Raw genomic sequence first — 12,724 nt, forward strand, 5'->3', positions numbered from 1 at the left:
GATACTTATTCCTTATTTAACTCAACTAATTTGAGTAAAACAAGACAATAAATCTTGTTGTATATGTATTTGTATAACAACAATTTACTTAAATACAAAATACAATTTGTTATTTTTCGTAATTATGAAACTGTTGCTATAAAAGTTATAATTAAGGCTCTATAATTACTATTTCTGAAATTTTCCCATAAATAAATTCTTCTCCTCCGTTGACTTAGGTGTAAGCTATAATTTTTGTTAGGAAAAAAGACACCCTATGACCCATTTTAAAATTAATAGCCCAAGTTTGGGCATATGGACATTAGGTGTCCGGTCGGCAAAATAATTTCCATTTTATGGTCGTTGAGCCATTTGGCCATTTTCAGTCTTTCCAACTTGGGTCATTCGGCTCTTTACTTAGTTTTTTTTTGCTATAAATTTTTTAACTGAAAAATATTCTTTTTTTTTTGTTGTTGTTTAAAACTAATAATTAATATTCTGGTTTTTTTATTATTTAAAAATAATAATTAAATATAATTGTATAAAAACGGTATAATTGTAATATAGAATATGTATTATATAAGATATATGTATAGAAATTGTATAGTTCTATCAAATATGTATATGTATAAAATATATACAAAAAATTGTATAGAATGCGTATAAAAATTATATAACTGTTGTATAAAATGTGTAAAAAAGTTGTATAATTATTGTATAAATTATGTATCAAAATTATATATTTTTTGTATAGAATATGTATATGTATAAGATAATGTATAGAAATTGTATAGAAAGCGCATAGTTGTATAAAATGTATAAAAACAATTGTATAATTATTGTATAAATCGTGTATCAAAATTATATAATTTTTATATAGAATATGTATATGTATTTGATAATGTATAGAATCTGTATAGAAGGTGTCTAAAAACTGTATAAAACAAGGCATTAAATTGAAATGACTAGAAAGTGGAATTTAAATTCCATGATTATTTTCGTGAAATTTGTTTGATATGAAGTGTCATTTCTGTCTTTTCCCTTCTCTTTTTTTTTTTCTGTTTTATTCACATAAAGTCTTATCACCCAGTCAATCACAATGACCAAAACAATTACTTTGGGAAATAACCACAACAAAAGTATCATTTGCTTCGTTCAAATACATTTTTGACTTATTAAGATTGTCATTTATCTCAACTCTTATCTCAAATATTAAAAATAATAAAAATATTAGCATATCGACATACTTATGGTAGAACCCCCATTGATATTGAAATAGATATTGCACAAAATTACCTCCAATGGCAGGACCAATTAGGATGTCACTGGTCATGATATATAAACATCTTCAGAAATGTTAGCCTTTCCAGCAAAACTCATATATTCTATAGTGCCTTTCAAGATGCTAACACTTCCGTATATATTTCGACCATCCCTTATCTTTCTTCCAAAATTATAAATTGTAATAATTTACGTAAGATATGATATCAAGGGTTCTCCAAAAGATCCGACATTCACCCAACACTGTTGGAGCATTAACGTCGCCCCATTTTTTTTTGGACTTGAGTTGTGAAATTCCTTATTACGTTTAGTTCATGGAATTGCCATTAGTAGTTGTACTCGTCTGAGATAGCGGGTTATGAGCACTCGATGATCTAGGGTATTATGCACGGACTCTTCACTTTTGATGCCGCATCCGTGTTGGATTCTCCAAAAATACACTACTTTTGAAGAATTCGGCACTCACCCATTGACACTTTTGAAGAGTCCAAGCAATATAGGTACCATGCATTGTCAGTGTAATACTTATTCTTTTAGTTTTCATGATTTAGAATTCTTTCAGATAAAACTTATCTTCAGTTTCAAAACGTCATGTTGTTGAGCATTTCAGTATATCAATTTACTTTCATTTGAGAGTAGTACTTAGCACCGAAAGGACACTGATTCAGATAACCCAAGTGTTGAAAATATGTCTCAGAAATAAAGTAGGAATAGATATTTTTAGTAGTTTTTAATTATTAGAGTGCTATGTGACTTAGGAATTAGTGAATTAGTTGTCCCTTTATTATTTGAATAGGAATTAGCTATCCTAATTTAAATTGGATTGTAGTTAGAAATTTAGCTCTACATACATGTTTTGAGTTATTAATAAAATAATTTCCTTTGACAATACTATTGCCGTATTTTATTTTTCTCCAACTCTTTCTCTGTTATTTCTCCAATTTCAAAGCTAAAAACCAATAATTGGTATCAGAGCACCAATTTCTTGAGGGATCTGTGATAGATGAATTCTGAAAATAACTTTTCTCAAATAGCTCCTCCTGTCTTTGATGGTGAGAATTACCATCTTTGGGCTGTAAGAATGGAGACTTATCTTGAGGCCTTAGATCTATGGGAGGCCGTGGACGAGGATTATGGGTTCTTCCGCTGCCCGATAATCCTACGATAGCTAAGATCAAAGGTCAAAAGGAAAAGAAAATCAAAAACGATTTTGTTTGCTAGTGTTTCTCCAACAATTTTCACGAGAATTATGGTCTTTAAATCAACAAAAGAAATTTGAGATTATTTGAAGGAAGAATATACAGGAGATGAAAGAATACGAGGCATAAAGGTGTTGAATCTAATAAGGGAATTCGAATTGCAAAAGATGAAGGAATCTGAGACCGTCAAAGAGTACTCAGACCGTCTTTTTGGCATTGTTAACAAGGTAAGATTTCTTGGCACAAAATTTAAAGATTCGAGAATTGTTGAAAAAATTCTTGTTACTGTGCCTGAAAGATACGAAGTATCAATAACTACCTTGAAAAACACAAAAGATCTATCCAAGATTACCTTGACAGAATTGTTAAATACGTTGCAGGTGCAAGAGCAAAGGAGGCTTATGAGGCAGGATGGTATGGTTGAAGGAGCTTTGGCAGCCAACCACAAGACTCAAAGCAAGGGTAATAATTTAAGAAAAAATTACCCACCTTGCCAGCACTGTGGAAAAATAGGTCATCCTCCATTTAAATATTGGAAGAGATCAGATGCACAATGCAAGATTTGTAATCAATTTGGTCATGAAGCCGTGATTTGCAAAAAGAAATCTAAAAAATATGAAGCAGATGCCCAAGTCACCAAAGAAGAAGAACATCACTTATTTGTGGCAACATATTCTTCAACATAAAAATTTGATTTTTGGATGATTGATAGTGGTTTGTACAAACCACATGACATATGACAAAACTCTTTTTAAAAAATTTTTGCCTTGAAAAATAAGACAATCAGAATTGGGAATGGTGACTATATTCCTGCAGAAGAAAAAGGGAATGTTGCAATCAAAACAGTTTCAGGTACAAAAATAATTTCAAATATCCTTTACGTGCCCGATATTGACAAAAGTTTGTTAAGTGTTGGCCAGCTAATGGAAGAAGGATTTAAACTATTGTTTGGAGATAACTATTATCGAATATTTGATTCTACTAATCATGAGATTTTACAAGTTGACATGAGAGACAAAATTTGCATATTTAATCCAATAGACAATGCACATAAGCCATGCAAGAACAAAGATGAATTGACAGATTTATTCAAGAGGTCAAATTCACCCGAAGTCGAGACAATTTCTGATCCAAGGAGGATTGTTGAAAATATGTCTCAGAAATAAAGTAGGAATAGATATTTTTAGTAGTTTTTAATTATTAGAGTCCTATGTGACTTAGGAATTACTTGTCCCTTTATTATTTGAATAAGAATTAGTTATCCCAATTTAAATTGGAGTGTAGTTAGAAATTTAGCTATAAATACATGTTTTAAGTTATTAATAAAATAATTTCCTTTGACAATACTATTGCCGTATTTTATTTTTCTCCAACTTTTTCTCTATTATTTCTCCAATTTCAAAGCTAAAAACCAACATCAAGCCCCAAACTATGTGCCACCGTAGGTTAAAGGGATCCTCACCAATTGAAAGTGTCTCCCTTGCCCTTGATGGGCTCATGATTGAATTCATGTTAATCATGATTCGTACTCTTGGCAAGGTATAGAACACCCACCCAACTTGTGTTACAGGTTGAATTTCATGTTGCTCACATGGTTTATGTCGGTTACAAAAACCTCACACAGTTCAGACTTAGACCTTGCATGATCTTGTAATCAGTCTTTGTATCCTATTTTACAATTGCATGTTTATTACTTGGTCATTGCATTAGTTTATATATTTCAACTCCATTTTTTCGCTCGTCATGTCATCTTTAGCATATTCAGTTCATACAATGTTGTGCGTATCCCACATGCTCAGTACATTCAAATTATTGATCACATACTTTCCTTTGTGCTATATTGTCTTATAATATAGGTTCGGACGTTTAACATCCTGATCGCGGTTAGCTTGATTCAACATCACTTCAGCAGTTGTGTTTTGGTGAGTCCTCATCATTTGAGGACTAGTATCGATATTTCATTTTTATCTACATGTTAGTTTCAAACAATTAGAGTTAGTTTCAAACAATTAGAGTTAGCTGGGGGCTTGTCCCAACAACTTGTCTTAGTAGAAGCTTTCAGACAGACAATAGATGTTTAGTTTTTTGTTATGTTGACTGATTTTTGTTTTGTTTTAAATACTAACATTTGGTTTTGATTATTCATAAATCATTCTAACTTAAGCTTCCGCACAGTGTCATTCACTTTTATACTGTATTCTAAGTGTCATGCCAGGCCATAGGTTAGCTTGAGATCACTTATGTCTCTAAGTACCGTGTTATGACCAGAGGATAATCATTGATCGTGACATCCACCTAGAAAGCCAGAATTGTTAATGATAAGTAGAGATATACAACAGATTGTCTATCTGTTGCAACAGATGAGTCTTATGTTGCATCAGATGGATTATCTTTTGGGACAAATTCGAACAGGTAAATCAGAGCAGTACGATAATTTTGAACAGATGACCCATCTGTTGCAACATAAGACTCATTTGTTGAAACAAAGAACGAATCTGATGCAACAGGTTAGACAACAGCTGGAACAGATGTATATATCTGTTTGATAATTTTCAGTAGATTTATCATCTATTGAAACAGATATGTGCCTGTTTGTTTTTTGGAACAGATGATGTACATTCACCCTCTTCAGCTCATGCTGCTCTCCTGTGGCCCTTACACACTGAACATCGGTGCAAGACAAAGACAAAAGCGTTGCAATCTTGCTTTTTTTTTTATGCTTGATGATGCCTTGGAAGTGTCTTTCCTTCTCCTCTTAGCCGCCTTGATCTCTAGTGGCATGTCTAGATATGAAATCCTCTTTGATGGAATGACACCCCTCTTAGATGTCATTTTCTTTACAGAAGCAATTAGTGCATTAATACCATTAATCACTCCATCGTGTTTCGCCTTGCAGTCTTGACATTTGCATGCAGAACATTTGCTAGATGTGGAAAAATCTGGAGAAAAATCTGTACAACCATTATGATCATAATCATAATGGCTTCTTGTTTTAAAAACTGTAAGAGGAGCATCATTAGCCCTACCCTCCAAAATTATTTTTCTTGTGATGGTTGTTGCTCCAAACAATTCTATTTTTGTTCCATCAACGATCTTAGGGTCCGATAAAGTTTGCACAGACCGTAAAGTAAGAAAAAATGACATCTTCAACTCTGGGTTGGTCGGAACAAGACACAGATGGACAATCTAAAATAAATCGGTACATATATTAAGAATGATGATGAAATCATTTAATCATTAATTAAAACAAAAACTTGAATAGAATTGGACTTACTGCTTTCTTGAGAGGATTGAAAAGATTAAGAAATTTTGCACTTTTATCGGTTTTGGCCGACAACCATCTCAAAATTCTTGGACAAGAAACTTCTTTCTGGTAGTTCACTTGTTGTCTCAAATAAGGAATGACTTCAAATGTCCAAGCCTATAACATAATGCTAATAAATCAAAAGCATTATTGAATAAAAAAATAATGAATCATATCATGATAAAAAAAATATTTACCATGAAGGTCCATGGAAAGCCATATAAGTTGACTGTTTTTGGCGTTAACGGAGACAACAAATATTCGACAGTCATTTTGAAGCTTTCATAACCCCAAGGATAGATGTTAAATGTCTCAAGATTCTTGGAGAAATTTATTAAATCGAGGCTTATGTTGTTGTTAACGTCTCTCGCCTAAAAAACATTATGTACAAACACAACCAAGCACAATGATTGCTTGTGCTTCTTTGAAAGTCCTTTACCTTTCAACGCTTCTATCAGATTTTTGTTTTTGAAGCTTGGACTAATAATGGATACCAGGTCATCACGATCACTCGACTTTCCTGTGCTTTTTTTGGGTGTGCGGGGTGCTTTTTTTGGGTCAGAGTAGGTATAACTTGAGAAGGAAAAGGAGGATAACATTTTAGTCCGGTAACTATGGCAAACTCCTTCCAACCAAAACAAATAGGCATGCCACAGTAATTTATCCACACCTCATCCATCTTATCTTTGTTTTCATAAATAAACCTGCGCTTGAGAAGATCATATACCATTTTCATCTGGAAACGAGCATTGTTATCCTCCGGCAAATCAAGATATTGCCCAAAACAGTTTTTCGTGAAATAAGAATCCAATTTTTGTTCTCGAAGTATTTTTCTGAAGGTGTCGAAAGATTTTCTCATGACTGACTTAACCATGAGATCACCCATTAAATCTGTGGTACCATCGTACTGCATTCTCACAAGATAACGATCAATGCTGAAGGTTTTGACCAACTCTTCGGGGAAGGGCTATTAGCGTTTGGATCATATCTTTTGAAAGATTCCTCCTCCCCATGTTCATTATCTTATGCTCCTGATTGAGATAACTCTTATAAAGCAAGCTGATAGAATGGTGGATGTAGCCGAGCTACTGCACTTGTTTCTTTACTTGGACTTCATTCGATTTCTTTTCTTTTGGGAGTCATATTATCTTAAATTAACAGGAACATAACATAAATTATAATTGATTAATGCATAACAATAATATAATAGTTCCAACAGACCACTAATCTGTTGCACCAGGTATGTTATCTGTTGCAACATATAACTGACCTTTTGCAACGGATGAGTAATTCTTGAAAACCATAAAAATAAATCACTAATCTGTTGCACCTGGTATTTTATCTGATGCAACATATAACTGACCCGTTGCAACGGATAAGTAATTCATGAAAATAATAAAAACAGATCACTAATCTGTTGCACATGGTATTTTATCTGATGCAACATTTAACGACCCGTTACAACGGATGAGTAATCCATTGGAAACCATAAAAACAGATCACTAATATGTTGCACTAGGTATGCTATCTGTTGTAACATATAACCGACCTGTTGCAACGAATGAGTAAACCGTTGGAAAGAATAAAAAATAGATCGCTAATCTGTTGCACCAGGTAGTTTATCTGTTGCAACATATAACCAACTTGTTGCAACGGATGAGTAATCCATTGGAAACCATAAAAATAGATCACTAATCTGTTGCATCAGGTATGTTATCTGTTGCAACATATAACCGACCTGTTGCAACGGATGAGTAAACCGTTGGAAAGAATAAAAACAGATCACTAATCTGTTGCAAAATAAAAAAGAAACGCCAGAAATTAGGGTTTTATTTAGTCCACATTTCAATACTAGAAGAGTAGTTGGCTCAAGTTCCTCTGTTTCTTCATATTTTTTACCTGTGAAAAAAGAAATGGGACGACGAAGAACTCAAAGTTGTTGTCACCGGAGAAGTCTTCACATCAGATGTTTCATCTATTACATCAGATGTTTCATCTGTTGGAACACCATTTTTACCAAGACAAACAACAAATCAACCCAGCAACACCAACACATCACACACACACACATACTAAGAACATCAACTGTGATAAAAAATCACCAACAAATTACGACAACAAGAAGAAGAAATGCCAGAAATTAGGGTTTTATTCAGTCCATATTTCAATACTAGAAGAGTAGTTGACTCAAGTTCCTTTGTTTCTTCATAATTTTTTACTTGTGAAAAAAGAAATGGGACGACGAAGAATTCGAAGTTGTTGTCGCTGGAGAAGTCTTCACGTCGATTAACGGTTGAAAGTCAAAAAGGAACTCGCCCGACTATTTGTCGCCGGAGGTTGAAGGGAGAAATTTTTTTGCAGAACTGTTGGTTGGGAGAGAGTTGAGAGAAACTGTCGAGAGAGGGAGTGTGGTTGATTTGGATTGAAGAGGGGTGTGGGTTGGGTTGATTTGTATTTTTGAAAAGATTAGAAAGTTTTGAAAATATTAATCAATTAACTTAATCAAGTTTCCTAATGATGTTTGACCCTTTAAGTTGGTCAATGTCAGCAATCCTTCATTCAAGACTTAAAAAGATACTTTTCCTTGAATTTTCTCAACTAACTATTAGTTTCTACAACATAAATCCTTTATATATGTAGAGGAAATGTGGTGTTATTTGATAGGTACTAATTTTTTTTTTTTTAAGTTTAGTCTTAATTAAATATAACTCTTATATTGGAAATCTTCTCATTAATCATAAAATAGATTGAACTTTATTAAATGATGTCACGCATATTTAATTAATCATAAAGTTTTATATTAAAGAATATTACTGAATGATTAATTGTCATATTTATTATTCTACAATAAAATTTAAAGGAGTAAGAGAAAATTATCAAAAAATAGAAAAATTAATAGCCAAAGATCATTAAAAAAAGAAAAAATCAAAAGACTCAAGGCCTTACGTAGATTCTAGTGTTACTTAAAGCTTATAAGGAATGTTTTGTAAATGAAAATTCTAGAAGAAACATTACATTTATACATTTTCAGGAAGTAAAGAACCCCAAAAAGTAATTATGTTCAATAAAGTCCTAAATTACAATTTTAAATCAAAAGAAATTATAAAGTGATAAAAATTAAAAATTCATAAAAAAAAATATTAAATAGAAATAGATCATAGGGATAACATATGAAAAAAATAAAATAAAGCAACATATCACTCTTACATCAAGTAAAAGGACAAATAAAAAAGAGAGAAAAAAAAATAAATATACTAAACAAAGTTAAAAGTTACTACTTTGGACCAAAAGAGATTACAAGGAGAAACTATAACAAACAAAATAAAGAAAAATCTAAAAAGAAAAATATGAAAAAGACGCAACATCAATTTTGCGACCTAGTCATAAAAAATAGAAGAAAAACATACGAAATCAATACACAATCTTTCAAGTTTTTGTCGATATCCACTCCTACAAGCAAATGACTATTAATACCCTTCATATTATTCTTCTAGTTCAACTAAAGCATGCCTATAATATGCACCAAAAACATAACAAATTAAATAAGTGTACTCTATCTTGATAGTAATCCCTCCGTTTCAGAATAAGTGAATTGTTGAGGTATTTATTGATGTTTCAAAATAAGTGAATCATTAAATTATTTTCTAAATTTATCCTATGATTTGACAATCAATTAATTTTTAAAAAGGTATTACAAGGTCAGCTTTTTCTTTTTATTGGGGTAAAAATAAAAAGTTATGTTAAATTTATGTCTTTAATATTTTTTTCTTTGTGTGTGAAAATCCAACAATTCATTTATTATGAAACGGAGGAAATAATAAATTATAAATCTTTCTAGGTATCTGCAATTGAAAAGTCCATTGGAAATGGGAAAAAAGTAGCAGAATTACAAATCACCACTTTGATTGAGATGTTAATGAGACAAGCTGTCAAGTTGGATAACATCCCTGTAAAAGGCGATGCTTGTGCCCAGAAGAATTTGCAGGTACCTATTCTCATATTTTCAAAAAATCTTGAATCAATTTTATTTTCTTTCATAAGCTCATTGTTTGAAAATTTAATGCACCAATAATATTTTTTCTTTCCATCTTTACTTGCCTACTATTGAGTTAACACGATCTTAAGAAACAAAATAATAAGAAAAAATATGATAAATTCAATGCTTTAAAAAATTTGTTGGGTAGTTGACTATAGTTAATAACTAATGGTAAAGTGGATACAAATGGATAAATTATCCATTGATTATTCAAGCTGAATAAGTATTACTAGACATTTATTTTTAATAATATAGAGAAGTAAAGATGAACCGAGAAAAAGTATTTGGCTAAGAACGACATCTTTCATAGATATTAAGATCAAACATAGAGGAGTTCAAAGTGTCATGAGCACTTTTAATTAGATAGAGGTTACCAAACTTAGCTAAATTGTTACAATTTAAACAAAATGCTTTTTATGGGTGTTTGGTCATGAAAATCAAAATTTTTGAAGTTGGAGTTGTGTTTGTCCATGAATATAATTGGAGTTATTTTTAAATTTTTGTGAGAAAAGGAAGATGAAAAAAAGTAAAAATAATTTTTTTATATTTTTTAATTTTTCAAATATAGTTTCAAGTTGTATTTAAAATTCTCATGATCATACATCACTTTAGAATTGTATATGAGATAAAGTAAAAAAGATTCCAAAAAAAAAGTGAAAAAATTTCATGATCAAACGGGCCCAATGTTACCCTAAGTTTTCCTTACATCCATGTCTTCTGTGATTTTTCCACCTGATTATAGAGCTTTTGGCAAGTAATGACTTTTGTCCTTGCAGGGTGAAAGAGTGCAAAAATGTGTGGAAGCCCTTGATTTGCTCAAAGTTGCCAATGCTAAAATAAAACCAGTTATAATCACCACGAAGTGGGAAACTTTTGATCCACCCCCTGCCACCACAAGTTGGGAATTATTTGATTGATTTCTTCTGTCATTTTTTCTTTTACTTCTCCAATTTTCTTCTATGTATTTGTATTTTACTTCAGAGATTTAACCGTTGTGGTACTCGTACTTGTAGCTTCTTTTCTACTGATTGACCAACAAAAGATTGTGCAGCATTTGTAAATGGCAAATGTCCGAATTCAGCCCCTCACCCTGTCAAAATCTAGATCCTAGGTGAGAAATTTAGCCCGAGAATAAGATGCAAATAACCTCTCATAAAAATATAAGTTAAGATTGCGTATAATAGAACTTTATAATTCAATTTTTTTTTTTCAGATTTAGACAAAGCGAAAACTCTATTACGCCGAACTATAATTTTTTAACAGGATAGAAGGAAACTAGAGTTTCAAATAAGATGACAAGAGGCTACAAACAATTTTTGATAGAGATTCTTCACAAATTTGAGAAATGGATTTTTTTTTTTTTGCCTAGAGTCTAGAAAATCACAACTTGTCTTAAACCCAAAACACGAAGTATCAAATTACTATTTGCCCTTCCTTAATGCCTTTGAGTGATCCCTATCTAGTCAAATATGAAATATACATAAGCTAGACACTCATATTGCTATATTTTTATTTGGGGATCAAAAGGTCAACTTTGAGCCCATAAGGGGTGTTGGATATTTAGTTTGGGCAGGTTGCCCATGCTAACTGATCTGATCCGTTTAGAAGAGATAGACTTAAAAGAGGTTACTAGAAAACTACCGTAAGTTATCAGTTTTTATGGGGAGTTATTAACTCCCTCCTACGTAACTGTCACGTAAGTTATCAGTTTTTATGGGGAGTTATTAACTCCCTCCTACGTAACTGTCACGTTCTATTAAAAAGAAGAATGATGTCTTCTCTTCAAGGCAAGTTTCGCTGATCAAATAACCACTTCACCTTTCTTCTCAAAATATAGAAACATACAAGACTTTTGGTTTGTGGAATTAGTATTTTGTTTCCTAGTAATTCAAAGTAGACTTAGGGCAGATTCGTACGACTGCAAGTTCAACAAATCTCCCACTGCTTTATGGTACATGATTTGTTGTTCTTGCTCTGTATTGACTAAAGGTTGGCTTGGTCAAACCTCATGATAAACGTCAATTAATCTCTTGCCCAAAAATTATGGAAAGAGATTGCTAAAATAGTTAAGATTTTTCAATCAGTGATTTCAACATAATTTTTTAGTTCAACGCCTTTTAATTCAAAATTAGAATAAAATTAGCAACTGAAACACTGTGACATCTTAAAAAGACTTGAACTATCGACTTGAACTATCTGAGTTTCATTTATTTACTTAAATGTACTGGAACTTAAATAAAAATTATTAAAATACACATCAAAAAATTAATTTCTAATTTTGATTAAATGTTTAGTTCGCAGACGATGATTGGAAACTTACGCGTTCATTCAATTTTACACTATATATTAAATCTTTATGTGAATTGATTTGTTCAATGCGTAAGTCGCATGTGTAATTGATAAATTTACTTGCGTGATTATCTCTCATTTACAAAAATGAAATTAAAAAATATTATTACAGACTTGAACAAAGGTAAGAAACTAAATGGTGACAATTACGATATCTGGAGTCATAAACTATGATATGTACTGGAAGAGAAATATTCCTTTGAAGGTATAATCATGTTATAAGTCAACTAGATGAGGGTAACATTGCACAACATAGAAGAGATCTTGAAGCTTATAAAGCTTGAAAGAAGACTGATTTTATTGCGCGTAGAGTAATTATTAATTTCATTGTTGATGACCTCATTCGTGAATATGAGGAATATCGTACTGCTTATGCCAGACACGTACACTTGCGAGGAGCATATGGGGGTACATTTGTGACCCGTCTTAGGCAGCTGACTATTAAATTTGACACTACAAGAAGCGTCATGGTCAAAATATCCACTACTAAAGAAAAGGAAAAAACCGAGACCACAAAAGTCGATCACTTGTGGTCAATTTTCCCCAAAAATCGACCACAAAACCGACCAAAATGTG

General features: G+C 31.9%; 1 protein-coding gene across 3 annotated transcripts in view; it reads left to right on the forward strand.

The window, feature by feature from the left end:
• The window catches only part of LOC107848965 (acetylajmalan esterase), a 20,328-nt gene extending 9,468 nt beyond the window's left edge, over positions 1 to 10,860 (forward strand). The window contains exons 6-7 of one of the 3 annotated variants that reach the window (XR_001668204.2): positions 9,602 to 9,748; positions 10,576 to 10,860. The gene's annotated coding sequence lies outside the window, so the exon portion shown is untranslated. Of the gene's footprint in view, positions 1 to 2,839; positions 3,546 to 4,315; positions 4,625 to 9,601; positions 9,749 to 10,575 lie in introns of those variants that run through there. The other 2 variants (XR_001668205.2, XR_007049279.1) reach the window with 2 other exon arrangements.
• The last annotated feature ends 1,864 nt before the right edge of the window (positions 10,861 to 12,724 follow it).

This window comes from Capsicum annuum, unplaced genomic scaffold, assembly GCF_002878395.1.
Source record: "Capsicum annuum cultivar UCD-10X-F1 unplaced genomic scaffold, UCD10Xv1.1 ctg2352, whole genome shotgun sequence".
NCBI lineage: Eukaryota > Viridiplantae > Streptophyta > Magnoliopsida > Solanales > Solanaceae > Capsicum > Capsicum annuum.